This window comes from Choloepus didactylus, chromosome 17 (assembly GCF_015220235.1).
Source record: "Choloepus didactylus isolate mChoDid1 chromosome 17, mChoDid1.pri, whole genome shotgun sequence".
Classification (NCBI taxonomy): domain Eukaryota; kingdom Metazoa; phylum Chordata; class Mammalia; order Pilosa; family Megalonychidae; genus Choloepus; species Choloepus didactylus.
Genome location: NC_051323.1, coordinates 71,490,506 through 71,509,846, shown reverse-complemented (window position 1 = coordinate 71,509,846; position 19,341 = coordinate 71,490,506). Strand labels below are relative to the sequence as shown.

The window sequence follows — 19,341 nt, the reverse complement described above, 5'->3', positions numbered from 1 at the left end:
CAGCAAGCAACAAATAACAATGTGAAAGATAACAATCAGTGACTTAACCACAGCAACCCTGAAAGGAAATCACAGGAATGTCTGGGGGCTTCTCTGTTCAGAACAGAACTCAAAGGCTTACACACATGGGTAACCAGTGCTGAGTATCTTCAAAAAGTATATTTGAATTACGCTTTACCTGCTCCTTTTTGGGGGAGCTTTTCCTGAGTTCAAAGTGTAAAGCCTTTTAGAACTGGTTCCATTGCAGAGATGATTAAATCAAACTTAGAGTCAGTAGAGCAAATCATTGTTTCTCAATATATATCTATCTATCTGATAATCCATCTAGATAGAGAGATGGCATACATCTAGAGAATTGGAGAAAAGTATGAAAGAGGCAACAAAATTACTATGGGTGGTGTGTTGGTTTTGAAGCTGCGTGTACTGCAGATAAAAGTGTTCTTGGATTTAATCCATTCCTGTGGGTGTGGAACCATTGTAGGTGGGACCTTTAGATGAGGCTACTTCAGTTAAGATGTGACCCCCCTCAATCTGAATGGGTCTTAATCCTTACTGGAGTCCTTTATTAGACAATAAATTCCAGACAGAGAGAGAAGCCATGGAAGCAAGAAACTGAAATCAACGAAACCACCAGGAGATGGGAGAGACCAGCAGACACTGCCATGTGCCTTGCCATGTGGTAGAGAAGCCCAGGAGTGCCGACAGCCAGTCTTTTGGAAGAGAGCCTTGATGATGGCTTGATTTGGACATTTTCTCAGCCTCAAAACTATAAGCCAATAAATTCCCATTGTTCAAGCTGAACCATCTCATGGTGTTTTGCTTTAAGCAGTCTAGGAAACTAAAACGTATCGGGGAGCAGTTTTATGAACGGTTGAGCAACTGTGCTTTAGTAAAAAAATAATGAGGTGCACTTTAATGACAAGAGATTAAATTTTACTCAACAACAGAATTTCCTTTTTTATTACTGGGGTAGGTTGAATTAGGTTCTCTGGAAAAAGACATGTTCTTAATTGCTATCCCTTCCTGGGGGTGTGAACCCAGTATAAAGAGGATCTTTTTAAGATGTCATTTTTAGTTAACGTGTGGTCCAACTGGAAGAGGTTGGACCTTAATCCCATTACTGGAGGCTTTATGAAGACACAGGTACTCAGAGGAGAAGAAGCTGGAAGTCATAGAAACCTGGAAGAGAAAGATGTGCATTGCCATGTGACAGAAAAGCAAAGGACCAAGGATCACCAGCAGCCAGCCCCAGTGCTCCATAGTCTGGGGGTGGGGGTGGGGGGCTGGATAGACATCACCCTGCTGATGTCTTAGTTTGGACTTCAAGCCTCAAAACTGTGAATCAATAAATTCCCATTGTTTCAGCCAACCCATTGTGTGGTATTTGTGATTGCAGCTGGGAAACTAAGACAATTACTATTAAATATTTCAATACTCCAAAATGCATAAATTTCAAGACTAATAGAATGAAGATTCATCACCCAGCTTAAGAAACATAAGTGGAAGCCCCGTTTGCCTCTCCCCGAAAGTGTTCCTCTTCTCCCTCTCCCTTCTCCCCTCCCCATGCTCTGCTCCTAGCTCTCTGGAATTGTCATTTATCATTCCAATGCATGTGTTTATCCCTTAACGTTCATTTCTGTGTATCCATATACAATGTATAGTATTGTTTTCCATGTTTGTAAGCTTTAACATAAACAATATACTGCATGTATCCTACTGCAACTTTCTCTTTTTGATGCAACATATAATTGAGGTTTACTATATTTTTCTGCCTAGCTCTGGGTCATTCCTTTTCACTGATTTGTAGTATTATATTATATGAATGAACCATTGTCTTGCTGTTAAACATTTAGGTTGCTTCCATATTTTAAGCGCTTACAAATAATGTCGAAATAAGCACTCTTTTATATACCTCTTTTAGCTTAAATGTGAAAGTTTTTCTAAGGTGCAAAGCTAAGATTGGAATTTCCTAGTTAAAAGACAACATAATTTTTCAATCCTCCCCTTTCAATAATTCTCTCAACTTATTTATATATCAACAAAAATAATTATTATGGAATGGAGGAAAAATTGTTATTACATTTTCTTTCAAGAGTTTATTTAATTCACTACAAAGACTAACAATTCTTGTTTCCATGTAAAGAACTATGAGATTAGAAACATCTTGAATTATAAAGCCTACTATAGCTTGCTTGAAATATGTTGGATTTCCCTGTGATACAAAGCAAAACATGAAATCCTGAAATTCTTTCCAATTGTCTGACAAATGTAACCTAAAACTTTTGTTCCCAGCCAAAGCCGTTATTCAAGTAGAAAGACAACAGATAGATATTTTCAAATGTGTCATGGACCATAGTACTAAATATCCATCCCTGAAGAACCACCTTTGTTTTTAAGAGATAATAACAATACCAAGGGAAAAGAACTGAGCACTGAGTTCACTTATATAGAGCCACAGTTACAAATGGTGGTAATTATGGTTTAAAATGCAAATGTTAGAAAACTTGGCATTGTAGAAATAATATAAATAAAAAAAATCTAAACATGGAAGTCGCAGAGGTGGGGGGAGATGTAAAATTACATTTCCTTATCTTGTATATGCAGGATTGTGCAGATACTTTTTAAAGCTTATAAACCAATTTATTCCTTCATTCCAAAAATATTCCTTGTGCAATCACCATATGGTGCTAAGCACTGAGAATACAATGATAAAAGAAGATACTGTCCTTCTCCTCGTGGAGCTTGAGTAGAGTAGTAGGGAAACAGACATTTAACAAAGACTCACACAAGTTAATAAAAGTAAAATACTAACCGAGAAGTGATATAAGGGGAAGGTACAGGTGCGTGTAACTTGGTGATATGAGGAAATATAATGGGGGACTTTACCTAGACAGGGGAGCTGGGGGAGGCCCCTCTGAGCATGCTGTCCCCAAGTTGAGACCTATGACGTAAGGTGGGCAGGTGATAAGACAGAGACCCAGGGAGCACCCCACACAGGCAGGTGGAGCACGGTCTACTCCACCACTAGAAGACTGGGCTGAACAAAGCAAAGCATCAGGGGTTTAGGGACTTGGCAATAAGAGAGAAGAAAAAAGTCACTATATACATAGAGTTCAGAAAACTATGTAAAGTCATAAAAATACATCTATAATTGTCCTGCTACATTACCAAAAACAAGATTAGCCCAATTTCTTCAACAAACAAATGGCAAGGGAAAAATAAAAAGGAACATATTAACCAAATGAAGTGTGTGGATTTTCTTTGGGTCTTGATTTTAAAAACCCACCCCATAAACTGACATTTATGAGATAATTGGGGTGAATTTGAACACTGACAGGACATTAGATGGCTCTAAGGAATCAGTGTCAATTGTTTTTAGATGTGATAACAGCTGTCCCGGCCCGCGGGACGTTCAACGGAGGCTCCGAGTCCTGTGAGGGAAGAATGGTATGGGACAAGAGACACGAAGAATGACAGCAAAACAGGTTCCTGATCAAACTGCAAAATTTTATTGAAGAGGCAGGGTATATATACTCTAAGGGTGGAGGGCGTGGCTAGTAAGGACGGGTGGCGATCTAGGATTGGCTGCTGCTGTTGCTAGGGTGGAAGGCAAACGTAGGGGGATGGGCGGTTGCTGTTGCTGGGGGTCTGGGATTGGTGGTAGCTGTTGCTGGGGTGGATGGCCAATGGGCGGCTACTGTTTAGGCACGAACTAGCTACTGCTTGGGCGGGAACTACTGTTACTTCCTAGAAGAAGCTAATTATAGCTTAGGCTGTTCTTGCATCAGCCCTGGCGGCCATGTTGCATGTTACCGGTATCGCTGAAGGTGAATATTATATATGCTACCTTAATTGTCCCCAACAAACAGCATTGTGGTTACATTAAAAAAGAGAAAGAGTGTCCTCATCTGTTAGAGACATTCTGAAGTATTTGCAGATGAAATAATAAGTTGTCTGTAATTTGCATTAAAATAATCCAGCACAAGGGAGGAGAAGTGGAGAAGAATATAGATAAAACAGGAGTGGCAAATGTGGCGAGTGACTGAAGCTTGATGATGGGTATATGGGGATTCCTTGTACATTTCTCCACTTTGTGTATATTTGGAAAAGGGCAGGGTGGGGGAGGCAGGTAAGTTTCTACCTTTCAAAGAAGGATTCTAGGAGAGATCAGCTTCTGCACCTCAGTTTCCTCATCTTTAAAATGGGGCTAATAAGTCTGCACTGTGGTAATGTAAGAGAATGTCTTTGTTATTAGGAAATGCCAGCTACTCTCAAATGGTGCCCCAAAAAATAAACCATACATATGGAGAAAGAGAATGATAAGGCAAATGTGACAAAATATTAGCAATTCTCAGTCATCTCCAGTATTCTTGCAGCTTTTCTTTCAATTTGCGATTATTTCAAAATGAGAAAGTAAAAGAAAAAATAATTATGAAAACTGAAAAACAAAGATGGAATTCTTATATCAAAATAAATGAAATTATATTTCTTTAAAGATACATAAAAATATAAATATAAAATGTTAATGGTTACACTTCCCAGATGGCTGTAAGAATGCTCCAAGTTAATGCTTGAGCATAGAACAGTGTCAGCCTCTTAGTGATCTTATTCTCATTATTGTTGAGGGTTCTGAACTTGATCTGAGATTGGGACTGATGTTGGTCGAGCACCCATTCTCTGCCAGGCTGTATGTATTAGACGTCACATACTCTCTTAAATCCAGTGAGGTGCCATTCCTCTCATTTTAGAGATGAGGAAACTGAGGCACAGGAGACAAAGTGAATATTCCTGGAGTCATGCAGCAAAGCAGGAACACAGATGTAAATGAAACCCAGGTGCCTTTGGCTTCAGAGTTGTCTGCAGCCACATCACTCATTCTTCCGACCAACGCTGACCGCGCACCTCCAGCGTGGAATCCCAGCTCCACCATCTTCTGACTGTGCAACTTGGTGGGGGAAAGAGTCTCTCTCTCTGGGCCTGCCTTGCCTGAAAAACGGGGTAAAAATGTCTATCACATGGAGCTGTGTGACGATTAACTGGAAGGAAAGTGTCACTATGGGGCTTGGATATGTTCCTACTGCTTAATAATCATATTTTCAGAAATAAATTAGACACACTTACATAGCTGTTCACAAAAACATTGTTTACATTAATAAAAATTTAAAGCACCTAATATTAGGAAATTAATTAAATTAATGAAGAGCTAACAGCATGCAGACATTAAATTATTTTAGAAGACTATTTAATAACATACATAATAATTTTTAAGAGCAAAACCTTTCCCTGTATGATCCCAACTGAAATACTAAAAGTATATGCACAATGGGAACAAAAGTTAAATGAATAATAGGGGTATGGGGAGTGGGATGTTTTAGTGTTATTCTTTACTTGTATTTTTATTCTTATTTTTATTTTTGGAGTACTTAAAATGTTCAAAAATTGATTTTGGTGATGAATGCACAACTGTATGATGGTATTGTGAACAACTGATTGTACACAGTGGATGATTGCAGGGTATGTGAATATATCTGTATAAAACTGAATTGGAAAAAAAAATTATATGTACAGGAGAGGTTGTGGTTCTGGTTAAGATGGAGTAAGCACAGTCCATTTTATATCTCCCACTGATTACACAGAACAAACAAACAAACAATAGCAACAAAAAAAAAATGAAAAGAAGAAAAACCAAAAAACTCTTGCACAGAAGACATAAAGCAACTGTTGTAATGATTCGTTTTATGTGTCAGCTTGGCTAGGCTATAGTGCCAAGTTATTCAATCTAACACTAACCTAAGTATTGCTGTGGAGGTGTTTTGTTGATGTGGTTACTTAAAGTAAAGGAGATTATTCTTGATTATGTGGTTGGGCCTCATCGAATTGAAAGGCCCTAAAAACAAAACTGAGATTTCTCTGAGGAAGAAGAAGAAATTCCGCCTTAAGACTGCAGCAACTTCTACTTTCCAGTCCCCAGAATGGTGAGAACCAATTCTTTGAAATAATCTCATAAATAATGAGCTTTTCTGGAGAACTCTGACTGATACAGCAACCATCAGTGGGCTCTGCAAACTAAATAACAGCAGGCTTAACAGAGTAGGGAAATCAAACCTCAAAGAATGATCATTTTAAGTGAGTTCCCTTTATTTTTGTTTGGTTTGGTTTTGTATCTCCCAGCTTAAATCTCTCAAAACTGGGAATGAGTGCAGACAAAAAACTCCAAGGAAACCCTCTCTACTCAGAAGACAAGAAGGGGGTCTCCTGCAGGACAAAATTCTTGCAATACCCGTCCCCTCCTCTGGCAAGCCCCAGCAAAGAAGCTACAATCCCCAGTGATGGCAACTACCAGAGGCTCTTTCCTCTCTCGGCTTTGCCACCACATGGACCTGGACTCAGGAAATGCACTTGACAGCAAAAAGGAAGCTCAAAGCATTGACTTCATAGCCAGAGTTCCTGGAAAGGGGGCCACTGGGAGTCAGAAAGTATGGGAAGATGTTGGAGAGAAGGAAATGGAGAAAGGGATCCTTCAAATCTATAGAGGAAGCCCTAGGCTTACTGTCAACCTGAGCATACATAAAACTGACTGAAATCAAGGCAACAAAAGTATGGAGAACTGAAATCTAGTTTAGATCACTTCTCAGACCCCAGACTAGCCCCCAGGTGGCGGACAAGACAGCGCTGCAAAGATTTTGAACACTTAACTGGCACTGAAACCACAGCTCACAGAGTAGGTCAGGATTTACAAGACAACTGGCTGCTAAAAAAAAAATAAAAAATGCTCAACATTCTTCAAAGTTTTTAACAGTTCTCAGGGTCTCATAACATAATATTCAAAATGCCCAGGATACAATACAAAATTACATGACAAACCACAGTTTCATGCAACAGCATGAATGAATCACATAGGCATAACACTAAGCAAAAGAAGCCAGACACATACACGCAGAGTATATACTATATGATTGCATTTATATAAAGCTTAAAAAGAGGCAAAATGAATCTGTGGGTTGAAGTAAGAATAGTGGTTACCTCTGGGAAGTTGGTTATGTATGGAAGGGGACATAAGGGAGACTTCTGAGGAAATGGTACTATTCTATACCTTGTGAAGGGTGATGGTTACACAGGTATATTCATTTGGTAAAACTTTTTCTCAAGCTGATACTTAGGATTTGTGTGGTTCACTGTTATACTTTAAGAAAAAAGTGTTTACAGAGGCTATGTTTCTAGAATTGTTTCACTTCTGCCTATTGTTTTTATGTGTGAACAATTTCCTTTGCATAATATTCATAATATTCATAATTTAATCCCTTCAGAACTTTGTAGACATTGTCCCTTTTCTCCTGGCTGTGTAGAAGTCTGGGTTTTGCAGGATTTTAGCCCCTGTAGTGCCTTGCTTTTTCTACCAGGGTGCCTGAAATAGTCTTTCTTCATTCTTCAAGTTCAATAAATGTGCCTTGATGTTGATAGCTCTGTATTAATTCTTTCATAGTAAACATTGTGCTTTTATTGAACTGCAGAACCTGTTTTTCCTATGTTTCTGAGAAATTTTCCTTGTTATTACCCTAATAACTTTCTTTGACTCCATTTTTTTCCTCTCATCTTAGGGGACACCAATTATCACTATCTTGCTCGTCTTTGCCCTTTACCTCTGTCATCTTTTCAATAATTGCTTTGTGTTTTTCCATTATTTCTATTTAGGTCTAAAATAATGTTATGTTGGCTTTATTAATTCTTTGATTGTCCTTTTCTTCTTATTCCCATTTCATTTCATTTTGGAACTCATATTTCATTGAATCCATTATTAAGTTCCACTGCAGCTTGAAGTATTGATGGATAAACTGCATCTGGTTATCTAGATGTGTTTTCTTTTGTGCTACCTTGTCTTTCTTACATGGTATGAATATATATGATATATATATAAACAATTTGTTCTCCTCTTTCTTATGCTGAACTCAGGCAGCTCAGTTCAGATCTTCAACCTGCTCTGCTGCAGGAAGGTGAGTTCTCTTTGCTGCCTGTCTCAGTTTCATGAAATCCGCCTGCCTGCCACCCTCGGCTGAGTTCAATTGGAGTGAGTGCTTGGAGGCATTTTCAAAACTGATCTTCTGAGCTCTAAGGATACAGATGTAGGGAAGGGGGGGGGGGGGGCTTTTCTAGGCTAAGTACTGTCCTTACTGAATCTCCATTTTTCTCCCTCTTCTAGAATCCCATTACTGTCCTATTCCAGAACCTGTGAACCCACAGAACTGCGGTCCCAGCCTCCAACTCGGCTCAATGTCCCAGAAAATGGCAAACCCTGGTGGCTTTTCCTGCCTCTGCCAAGCCCCACACCCCAGAGAGGAGTTTCTGCTCTGGAGTTAGTTTCCTTAACTTCTCCCAGGGCTTTTCACTCACCACCTCGGTCTGCTTCTGAGACTCCAGGTGGAGAATATTCCTCACAATCATCAAAATTTAGTGAAGTCAGGAACTACCCTGGGCTGCCTCTTACACAAGATACTTTTTTCCTTGGCTTTTATAAGATTTTGTTTGTTTTGCATTTGCTTTCTTTGGTTGCAGCTATTTCTTTTTTGGTAGATATATTTTGTTTGGGGGGTTGGGGTTTTCTTGGGTTTTGACTTTGTGGTTCATTTACTTTAAAAAAATCCATGGGCTCATTTTGGTGGCATATATACTAAAATTGGAGGCACAAAGAGAAGGTTAGCATGACCCCTGCGCAGGGATGATGTGCAAATCCGTGAAGCATTTTACATTTTTGAAGAGAAAGAATGCAAAGACGGGCCAGGGCAGGGCTGGAGCCTATGATGACCGGGAGGAGAACACCCGCCAACCCCTCCTGGGTCAGAAAGATCCATCTAGTTTTCCAGTAAAAACATCAATCCTTAAAAAAATAATAATTCATTAGGTATTAGAAGATGAAGCATCTATGATCCTGCTTTCTTCTGCTCCCACCTTAACTTGGGAGTCCTCAGTTTAATATTTTTAGAAGATTTTTAAAAAATGGCAACTAAGTGGATGACAGGTTAAAAATAAGTAGCAGGGGGTTCAGGTCTCCACACTGCAGACACTGAGTGTGCCTACTTCTCTCAGCTTTGGGAAATCGAAAAGTGAGTTTCAGGGTTGACAAAATGGAAGGAATAGCAGGGAGTTTCTAGATTGTAAGCTAAGTAACAAGCTAGGCTGGGGGTAACCTCATATGCATTTTCCTGGATGAAAAAAGCAATCAGACGACACCACACACTTTCTGATGTCAACACATCTCTTTATCTGCCTAAATTATGAATGCCCTAGGGGTGCTTACTAATGGGGGACAGACTCGCCACTGCCTCGCCTGTATCCCAGTGAGGGTGTCCCCACCTCCCCCTGACAGTTCCCACATTTGTAAAGCACGCTAGTAAGGTCTGATCCAACTAAACGTGCAGGGAGAGGAAACGGGATAATAAATACCAAGTGCTCCGGGGGAGAGGCATGCCTGCGCTCTTGGCGCTTCTTTTTGCACATAAAATGCATGTGAGAACCCGCTGTTTGTGATCTGCTGCGTCAGCGCCGCTCACAGCGCTCCCCGGGCTTGTTTCAAGCCCTGCGGTTCTCTCGGCTGCCTCCCCTAAACACGCGTGTGGATGCAACTCGGAAAACACTGAAGGACCTGTGAGCGCGGTGGAAAATTTCTCAAAAACATTCTGTACGCAACTTACACGTTTCTTCCGGGTGCTAAGTCATTCTCGGAGTCCTGGATGGTTAGATACTTAAAACGGCGCATTAATTCTTTCAAGCTAATAGGTAACAATAAGTTCTAAAATAATTAGAGCTAACACCTTTTTTTTTCTTTTTTAAGTTCCTGCTATATTCCAGGCATCTTGTTAGCCACGTTAAAATGTATGTCCTCCAATCCTCACAACAATATTTTAAGGAAGATGAGAGAACTAATAAGACTCGGGAATGTCGAGCAGTTTGCCCAAGGACACACAGCTGTTAAGTGGCTAATTAAGAATTCAAGTGCAAGGGGTCTTGCCTTGGAAGCCTACTGAGTGAATGAGGAATTCAATATACATTATTAACTTTCAAGTTGTTATGTGTGTAGAAGTAAGAAATGCTTCACTGCATGATAGAAGCCAGAGACCTGATGTACAGTAGTTTCCTCGACGGGAAAATACACACACACAGAAAGAATTATGAATTTTTACTGAACGATGATATACTTCTCTATCTAAACTTCCAATCTCCAAGGAAATTTCTGGTGTTGGCCATGATCACAATCCTGTCTCTCGATGCCTTGGGCAATCCCGTTCCCCTTTCTTGAAGCATGAGATGAAGAGCCAAGTCTGTTCTTGAGAGAGGCACTGGTGTCCCCCCACTTTTCTATCCTGGCTCAGGTCGCTTGTTCTCAGCCCTGCCCTTTGGGCGGCACTGTGGTTGCTTTCCCCACCCACCAGCACATACCAGCGTAGCAAATCATCTGCCTTGGCTTGAAGTCCCTGCCCAGTGTGTACGACCCACCACCTGCTGTGAGGGATGGTAAGGTTTTTATTTCGCTGCTTTTATGTTGTTGCCATTTTTGGCCAAAGCTCCAGTGTTCTTTGGGGGCAATCTGCACAGCTTCTTTTTCTGTTCATATTGAAGTCTTTATTCAAAGGAGAATCCCACTGACCCAGCTGTCACATCTCAAATAAATATATCGCTTGCTATAAAATTCCTCCATATAAAAATTTGTCTATTTTATCTCAGATCTACCTGTGCTTCCTTGACTTTGTTAGGTTTAATGTGTGTTTTGAATCTTACAGTTTGTCATTTCCGTTTGGAAGGTGTTTAACAAATACTTAACTAATAGAAGGGCTAAGTAAAATGAGACAGTCAAAGATTTCAGTGGCAAATTCTACTATTCCAAGGTTACAGCTATTGTTGAGCACTAAAACATTTTTCACACCACTGACCTCTGCATTAAGCTCTTGCCAATGCAGCAAATCCTGACAATTGAGTGAAGTGTATCAAACTGAAAATTTACCAGGCATTTATGAAGGGTTGTGCAATGTCCTTTTGCCAGTCTTTCCTGTTAGAGTTTCAAAAGAGACCCCAGACAAAATCATTAGGTCAGTAATATGAGCTATGTGACAAGCTCTCTGTATGGAGCTCTCCTGGCTACTGATAGCTGTCAGTGGGGAAGAAGATGACCTCATCAGGAAGCACTCTGCTCAGCATTTTCCTCTCCATTTTATGACAGTGTGGGTCTAAGGTGAATAATGATACAGTTTCCCTCTCCAAGACCCTGCCTCCAAGGAGCCCAAAGTGCTGTACAAATGTTTTCTTATCGATTTTCACATCTCTGGTGAGCGTGAGATGAGAGTTATGATACAGTGGTTTGGAGGCATCAAGAGGAAGTGGGGGAGCCACAGCTGTTCAAAGTCAAGGGAGAGACCGAGCTCAATTCCCATTTATTAAGTCAAGATTTGCTTTACCCTGGGCATGGATATTGCTCTTCTTCAGTCTTTCTCCTACACAAAAAGAGACTTTGCCAATTCGAGCTCAAATGCCTTATACAGTGCAGGGTTTTTATATGCCTTAAATTTGTTTGGGTCTCAAAAGCATTTTTAAATGGTGATTGTTTCCTTTGGAAGGTTATTGTGGTTAAGAATTTCTCTTTTTGGGAAAAATTTCCCACCACTGAGTCTGTTTTCTTTGTATCTATAATACAATAGACAAATGGCAAACATTGAAGCTAAATGCGCAATTTAAAAAAAAAAGAAGAAAGGAATATTTTTAGAAATCCCAAAGGAAATACTTCCTTGGCTTTAATCAGCTTAAAATTTATAAACATACATGCTTTGATCTTTCCAAGCAAATTAAAGGAAAAGAAGCCCAAAGCATTTAGCTTTTTTTTTTTTTTTTTAAACTTAGTTTAAACAAGTGAGTTTTCCTGAAACTGGAATACAGATCAGGGGCTCTCCAAGTATAGCTTGCTTTGTTGCTTTGAGTAAAGACTGGAGAGGGCAGTAAAAATTGATGTTTCCACATGTCAGCTGTTCAGTTATAATCAGGTTCTGATGTTTTCTTAGGAGACTAGACCAGAGTTGATCCAAGAGGTCCCCTGAAATTTTCTAGGAAAGCTCAGAGTCTTTCCTCATTCTCAGTCCCCTATGGCAGGGTTCTCAGCAGCAACATTATTGACATTTCGGACCAGATAATTCTTTGTTGTGGAGGGTTGTCCAGTACATTGTAGACTATTAAGCAACATCCATGGAATCTACCCACGAGATGACAGTAGCACCCCTTCTGAGTCATGATAAATGACAAAAATGACTCTAGGCAGTGCCGAATGTCCCCTGGGAGGACAGCTCTGCTTGAAAACCAATGTCCTATAATCACCCCTCAGAAGGGTTTTAAAAACTAAATTTCTAAATTTCTTCTAAGAGTTGTCTGTTGTCAGATGTTGATGAGAATCTCATTGTTCCACATGGAATGAACCAAAATATCAAATGGAACTCAAGCTTCCCCCATCTGAAAAAGACTCATTCATTTAATAGCAGAAAACTTCACGCACATTCAAAAAAGTACTCCCCTGCATGTCTTTTCCAGGGAAAACTGAAGAAGTCCTTTTAAACTAAAACTCCGGCTTCATTACTTAAGGTTTTAGGGATTAGGAATGTTTTTCCCCTCTGTAATTATAGGTGTCGTGTCATTAAGGATTAGCTGAAATGTTACACTAGCAATCAATTTTAAGATGAATTGCTTTGCCCTTAAAAATCCATTATGGGATGGCTTAATGATTAAGCAGACAAATTGGCATACATTATAATCCTGTTACCACTGCTAACAATTAGTTGATGACTAAATTATAGATTTCTAGTTAAAGGGTAAACTTATATTTCTTTTCATTGTAATGTTTCTGATTGTTAAGGTATAAAATATAAGTAATCAATCATTAAGAGCTCTTTTAAAGTGACTAGATTTATTTGGTTTACAAGAAGTGCTAGTGTTATTAACTGACATGTTATAAGCATTCATTCATTCATTCATTCACTCATCATTCCTTTTTCTTTAAAATGCTCAGCTGGGGAAAAACTGTAGCCCCAGTGGGTTGAATAGGTAGCTATGGACAGACCTATCATTCATCATTAAAACAACAAAGGCAGAATTTTCCAAGAGAAGTTACCTGGCGGGTTCCTTGCTGGAACAAATGTTTTGGCAAGGCATTAATAAGAACATACAACTATGCATAGTAAATCAAAAATAGTCTTGCAAGAAATACTGGTCCTGAAGGAAACATTTATCCTGTATTTTTCAACAGCAGAAAAGAAAAACTATGGAAGGCCAGGAATTGAAGCCAAAAGCCTTCGAAGGAAGCCTACGTAGGTGAAATATCAGTTGGACACCATTACTAGGGAGAAATCAGGAATTAAATCCTTTATTTCTATTCATAGGCCTTCCAATTTAAGTAACATTCTAATTGTATGCTCCCTAAAGTGGTGTGGTGTGACAGAAATAGCACTAAATTTGGAGTAAAAAAATGTGAGTTTTCATAATCCTGTAGCTTTGTGACACAGGGCAGGATCCTGCAGAGCTTTAGGCTTTTCATGAATTAAATGGAGTTATTGCACAGATTGTTGATTAAATAAGATTAGATATATGAAAATAGTCTGTGAAATGTAATTCAATAAGTAGATAAGAAAACAATGCTATAAAGATATAGTGCCCCACTGCTGGCATGTTATTTTATGTTCCTTATGCTACACAGCTGTGGTAGATTGAATCTTGTCCCCCAACAAAAGACATGTTCTTTACCTTAATCCACAATCCTGTGGGTGTGAACCCATTTATAAATAGGACCCTTTGAAGATGCATTATCAGCTAAGATGTGGACACCTTTGTGCATCAGGTCTTCTAAAATCCTATTTAGGTGTGACCTGACTGAAGCAGGGTGGGCCTTAATGTGCATTACTGGAGTCATTTATAAGCAGAAGAAATATGGTCAGAATTAGTCAGAGAAGGCCACTGGAGCCGGAAGTCAGTAAGGCAAGCCAGGGAACCCCAGGGACTTCAGCAAGCCAGCACCAGAATGCTACCAGCTTCGGGGAGAAAGCATGGGCTTGCTGATGCCTTGCTTTTAGACTTCCAGCCTCTGAAACCATGAGACAATAAATTCCTGTTGCTTAAGCCGACCCGCCGTGTGGTGTTTGGCACAGCAGCCCTGGCACACTAAGCCAGTGTCCTTCTTAACAACTGCATCTGTCCATTCCCAGCAGGAACCAGATGACACATTCAATGAGTCTAACTGAAGAGAGTTTATTCAAGGAGCTATTTCCAGAGGTGGGTGCAAGGCTAAGGGAAGAAACTAACAAGTTAGTGGAGCACCCAGGGGCTGGAAGCAGTGTGTGCCAGTTTGGATGTATTATGTTCCCCAAAACGCCATGTTCTTTGATGCAATCTTGTGCGGACAGACTTATTGGTGTTGATTAGGTTAGAACCTTTGATTGAGTGTTTCCATGGAGATGTGACTCAATCAACTGTGGATAAGACCTTTGACTGGATAATTTCCATGGAGATGTTACCCCACCCATTCAGGGTGGGTCTTAATTGAATCACTGGAGTCCTATAAAAAAGTTCACAGACAGAAGGAGGTGCTGCAGCCAAGAGCAACACTTTGAAGAATGCACAGGAGCTGAGAGTAGAGCTGGAACACAACCTGGGATCAGCAGACGCCAGCCATGTGCCTTCCCAGATAACAGAGGTTTCCCAGATGCCATTGGCCTTCCTTCGGTGAAGGTATACTTGTGTTGATGCCTTCATTTGGACATTTTCATGGCCTTCAAACTGTAACTTTGTCACCAAATAAACCCCCTTTATAAAAGCCAATCCATTTCTGGTGTTCTGCAAAATGGCAGCATTAGCAAACCAGAACACAGTAGGAAGCTGTTACCTCCCCTAGGCCTGAAGGGACAACCTGGAGATAGCTAGGGCTGTAGGAGAGGCCACCCGTTGTTATGAGCTATGAAGAGGAACAGAACCATGCCAAGCAAGGCAGGGAGTAAAGGGAATAAATACCCCAAATGCCCTCTGCTCTCTCCTCTCACTCTTGATCCTAATCCAACCAGAAGTCAGAAGGCAAGGGAACTGAGTTACTGCAGTGTGCAGATGCCACGCTGGTGGGCAGGACAGGGCAGGGAACGGACGTATGTGAAGAAGCAGAGAAAAACCAGCACAACCACCCCATCTGGTGGGCAGAAGTTCTCAAGGAACACATCTGCCACCACCGGCACCCAGGAACATCACCAGCACGCTTTTCAAATTCTTCCCCTGACCTCCCAGATGGATTTATTACTCATGCCCTCACATGTCATTGGCTTCACAACACCCCACAGGTCCCACAGCTCACTGGCTAATTACATTCTGGCACGATGTGAACTTGACAGATAAGGAGAGGAAAACCTCATATTTGACTCACACGGAGAATCTCCGTTCACACCTCTGTCATTTTCTGTCTGTTTTACTGAATCAGATTTGTAACTGAATGGATGATCCCTTAAAGAAAAGCCTTTGTGAAAATCTCTCCCATGTCCCCTGAAATCATCGTCAAGCCCAGACCACTGTAGTCCAAAATTTTAATAATCTGTAATAAAGCATTAGTCTGGATCTTTCAAAAAGTGGATGGCAAACCAGGATTAAATGTGCAAGGATTTCATTAGGGAAAGTGCTTGCGAGGAAAGAAATAGGGAGGGAGGAGGAAAAGCTGGGAGACCACAATGCAAACCTGACTCTGAGAAGACTGAGTGGAAGCATCCTAGACTGCTGCGCACAAGTTCAGACAAAATTGTTCAGGAGTCCTTGAGCGAAAGTCAGCCAACAAAAGGGTCCCATGACTCGCAGGGTCAAGTCTGCTTAAGGGTCACCACAGATCTCAATCACTCGCTGTGAGCAGCCCGACAGAGGTGCGGCCTCAGCAGAAACGCCGATGGATTTCAAGCACAGAAGTGGAACCTTTGGTCAATTATTCTCCTTGTAGTAAGATGCCACAACTATATTTTAAACTCTTCAAATCACATAACCATGCTGTGTGTTGGGAGATGGTGTTAGAAGATTAGTGCGCTAATCAGGAATACACACTCCGGGGATGGGATGGTTAATTAGCAGCTTAAAGATTCTAATCAAAGCTCGCACCCTAGAAACTACTACAATTATCTTCATCTTTAATCCATGGAGAAGGTTGCAATGTATGTCTACAAGATAGAGCCCAATGACCCAATGTATGTCTATATGCCTACTTGAAATTATGGATATTGCAGTGTTTGTTCTGAGATCTGCTGCATCGTAACATAAACAGGGTAATAAGGTTAAGAACGAGAAGGCTGCAATAATCCTTACCTATCTTTGAACAAGGATTTGCCACAGAGGCTATACCTTCCGAAAGAAGATATATTATACTTGTGGACTGGATGATTCAGTATTGTTAAGGTGTCAGTTCTTTCCAATCAATCTTTCAGAAGTCTGATTTGTAGCTATAGACAAGTTGATCCTAAAATTTACATGGAAAGCCAAAGGAACTAAAATGACCAAAACAATTTTGAAAAATCAGAAGAAAATAAGAGGAATCCCACTACTCAATTTCAAGACTTACTCTAAAGGAACAGTGATCAAGACAGGGTGGCATTCATGAAAGGGTAGGCATAAATCCATGGAACTACAGAGAGATGTGTGCAAATAAAGTCCACTGGTTTTTGTCAAAGGCAAAGGGGAATTGAATTTAATGGGAAAATGAAAGTCTTTTCAGCAAATGGAACAACTGGAAGAAATCCGTATGCAAAAAAAGAACCTCCACCATACCTTTACACCTTATACTCAAATTAATTCAAAATAGATCATAGACAAAAGGAAAAGCCCAAAACTATAAAACTTCTCAAAAAAAAAAAAAAAACAAACAAAAAACCCAACATAGTTCAAAATCTTCATGATATTGATTTAGGTAATGACTTTTTAGCCGCAATGTCACAAGCATGATCCGCAACAGAAAAAAATTGACAAATTGGACTTGAGGTTGTAGAGCAACAGGAGCTCTTGTTCATTACTGGTGGGAATGCAAAATGGTACAGCTACTTTGGGAGATAATTTGGCAGTTTCTTACATAGCTAACCGTAGCTTCAGTATGCAATCCAGCAATTATGGTCCTAAGTATTTACCCAAATGAGTTGAAAACTTATGTTCACACACACACAAAAAAAAACCTGTACACAAATGTTTATAGCAGCTTTATTCATAATTGCCAAAAATTGGATGCAACCAAAATATCCTTCAATAGGTGGCACAGCCATACAGTGGAATATTATTCAATGACAAAATAAAGGAGTGATCAAGCCACAGAAAGGTGTGGAAGTAGATGCATCTTGCTAAGTGAAAGAAGCCAGTCTGAAAGGGCTACATGCTGTATGATTCCAACTAAGTGACATTCTTGAAAAGGCAAAACTATAAGAACAGTCAAAAGATCAGTTGCCAGGGGTTCAGGGAGTGTGCCGGTTTGAATGTATTATGTCCCCCGGAAAAAGCCATATTCTTTGATGCAGTCTTGTGGGGCAGACATTTTGGTGCTGATTAGATTTGCAAGGAAATGCGCCCCACCAAACTGTAGGTGATAATTCTGATGAGATATTTCCATGGAGGCATGGCCCCACCCATTCAGGGTGGGCCTTGATCAGTGGAGCCATATAAATGAGCCAACAGACAGAAGGAACTCAGTGCAGTTGAGAGTGAACTTTTGAAGAGGAGCTACAGCCAAGAGGGACACTTTGAAGAAAGCACAGGAGCTACAGATGAGAGACAGTTTGAGGACGGCTTTTGACAGCAGACTCTTGCTCCGGAGAAGCTAAGAGAGGACAGATACCCCAAGTGCAACTAAGAGTGACATTTTTGAGGAACTGAAGCCTAGAGAGGAACGTCCTGGGAGAAAGCCATTTTGAAACCAGAACTTTGGAGCAGACGCCAGCCATGTGCTTTCCCAGACAACAGAGGTGTTCTAGACGCCATTGGCCATTCTTCTGTGAAGGGACCCTATTGTTGATGCCTTAGCTTGGACTTGGCCTTAAGACTGTAATTTTGTAACCAAATAAACCCCCTTTATAAAAGCCAATCCATCTCTGGTGTTTTGCATTCTGGCAGCATTAGCAAACCAGAACAGGGAGATTGGGAGAGGAATGAATATGTGATACACTGGGCATTGTTAGCACAGTGAAACCATTCCTCATGATACCATAATGGTGAATTCATAACACTGTGCACCTGTGAAAACCCATAGAACTGTAGAACACAAAGAGTGAGTCCTAATGTAATCTATAGACTGTAGTTAATAATAATGCATCAATATTGGTTCATCAATTATAACAAATGTACCACACTAATGTAAAATGTTAATAATAGAAACTGTATGTGGTGGGGGGGAAGGGAGAGGGCAGTATATGGGAACTCTGAAGTTTCTATACAACTTTTCTATAAATCTAAAACTGCTCTAAAAAATAAAATCTATTAAATTTTTAAAACTTTTTTAATTTTTTAAAGCCTATTGAATTTTAAAAAATTCTTTTGCTCTGTGAAAGACACAGAGAATGAAAAGACAAGCCACATACTGAAAAGAAAATATGTTCAAATCATGTTTTTGACAAAGGACTTTTATCCAGAATACATAAAGAACTTTTAAAAACCTACAATAAATAACCATGTAGCTTTCATGGGGTGACGGTGTGATTATGAAAACCTGTGGCTCACACTCCCTTTATCCAGTGTATGGATGGATGAGTAGAAAAATGGGAACAAAAACTAAATGAAAAATAGGGTGGGATGGGGGATGATTTGGGTGTTCTTTTTTACTTTTATTTTTTATTCTTATTTTTATTCTTTCTGGTGTAAGGAAAATGTTCAAAAATTGATTGGGGTGATGAATGCACAACTATAGGGTGGTGCTGTGACAGCTGATTGTGCACCATGGATGATTGTACGGTATGTGAATATATCTCAATAAAACTGAATTTAAAAAACAATTGTAAACAAATCAAACATCTCAATTCATATAAAAAGAACAAAACAATTTAAAATTTTAAAAAACCAACAATAAAAAAATAAATCAATAAAAAATATAATGGGCAAAGATTCTAAACAGACACCTCAACAGAGACGGTATATGGGTGTTAAATAAGCATATGAAAAGATGCCCAACATCATTAGGGAAATGAAAATTTAACCACAAAATACCACTATATATATTAGAATGACTAAAAAACAAAAACAAAAACAAAACCCCCTGCCAATCCCAATCCCAAGGGCCAACAAGGGTATAGAGCAACTGGAACCCTCATATGCTGCTGGTGGGAGTGCAAA

At 39.9% G+C, this 19,341-nt stretch overlaps 1 long non-coding RNA gene and 1 other non-coding gene across 2 annotated transcripts in view; one reads left to right on the top strand and one right to left on the bottom strand.

Annotated features, from left to right (window-relative positions):
- Window positions 1-4,309, bottom strand: part of LOC119512232 — a 36,485-nt gene extending 32,176 nt beyond the window's left edge. Inside the window, exon 1 of the long non-coding RNA XR_005212345.1 lies at window positions 4,142-4,309. This is a non-coding gene — a long non-coding RNA (uncharacterized LOC119512232). The remainder of the gene's footprint in view (window positions 1-4,141) is intronic.
- Window positions 4,310-8,641: 4,332 nt separating this feature from the next.
- Window positions 8,642-8,748, top strand: LOC119513013. Its single transcript, XR_005212521.1, has one exon. It is a non-coding gene; the product is annotated as a U6 spliceosomal RNA (small nuclear RNA).
- The last annotated feature ends 10,593 nt before the right edge of the window (window positions 8,749-19,341 follow it).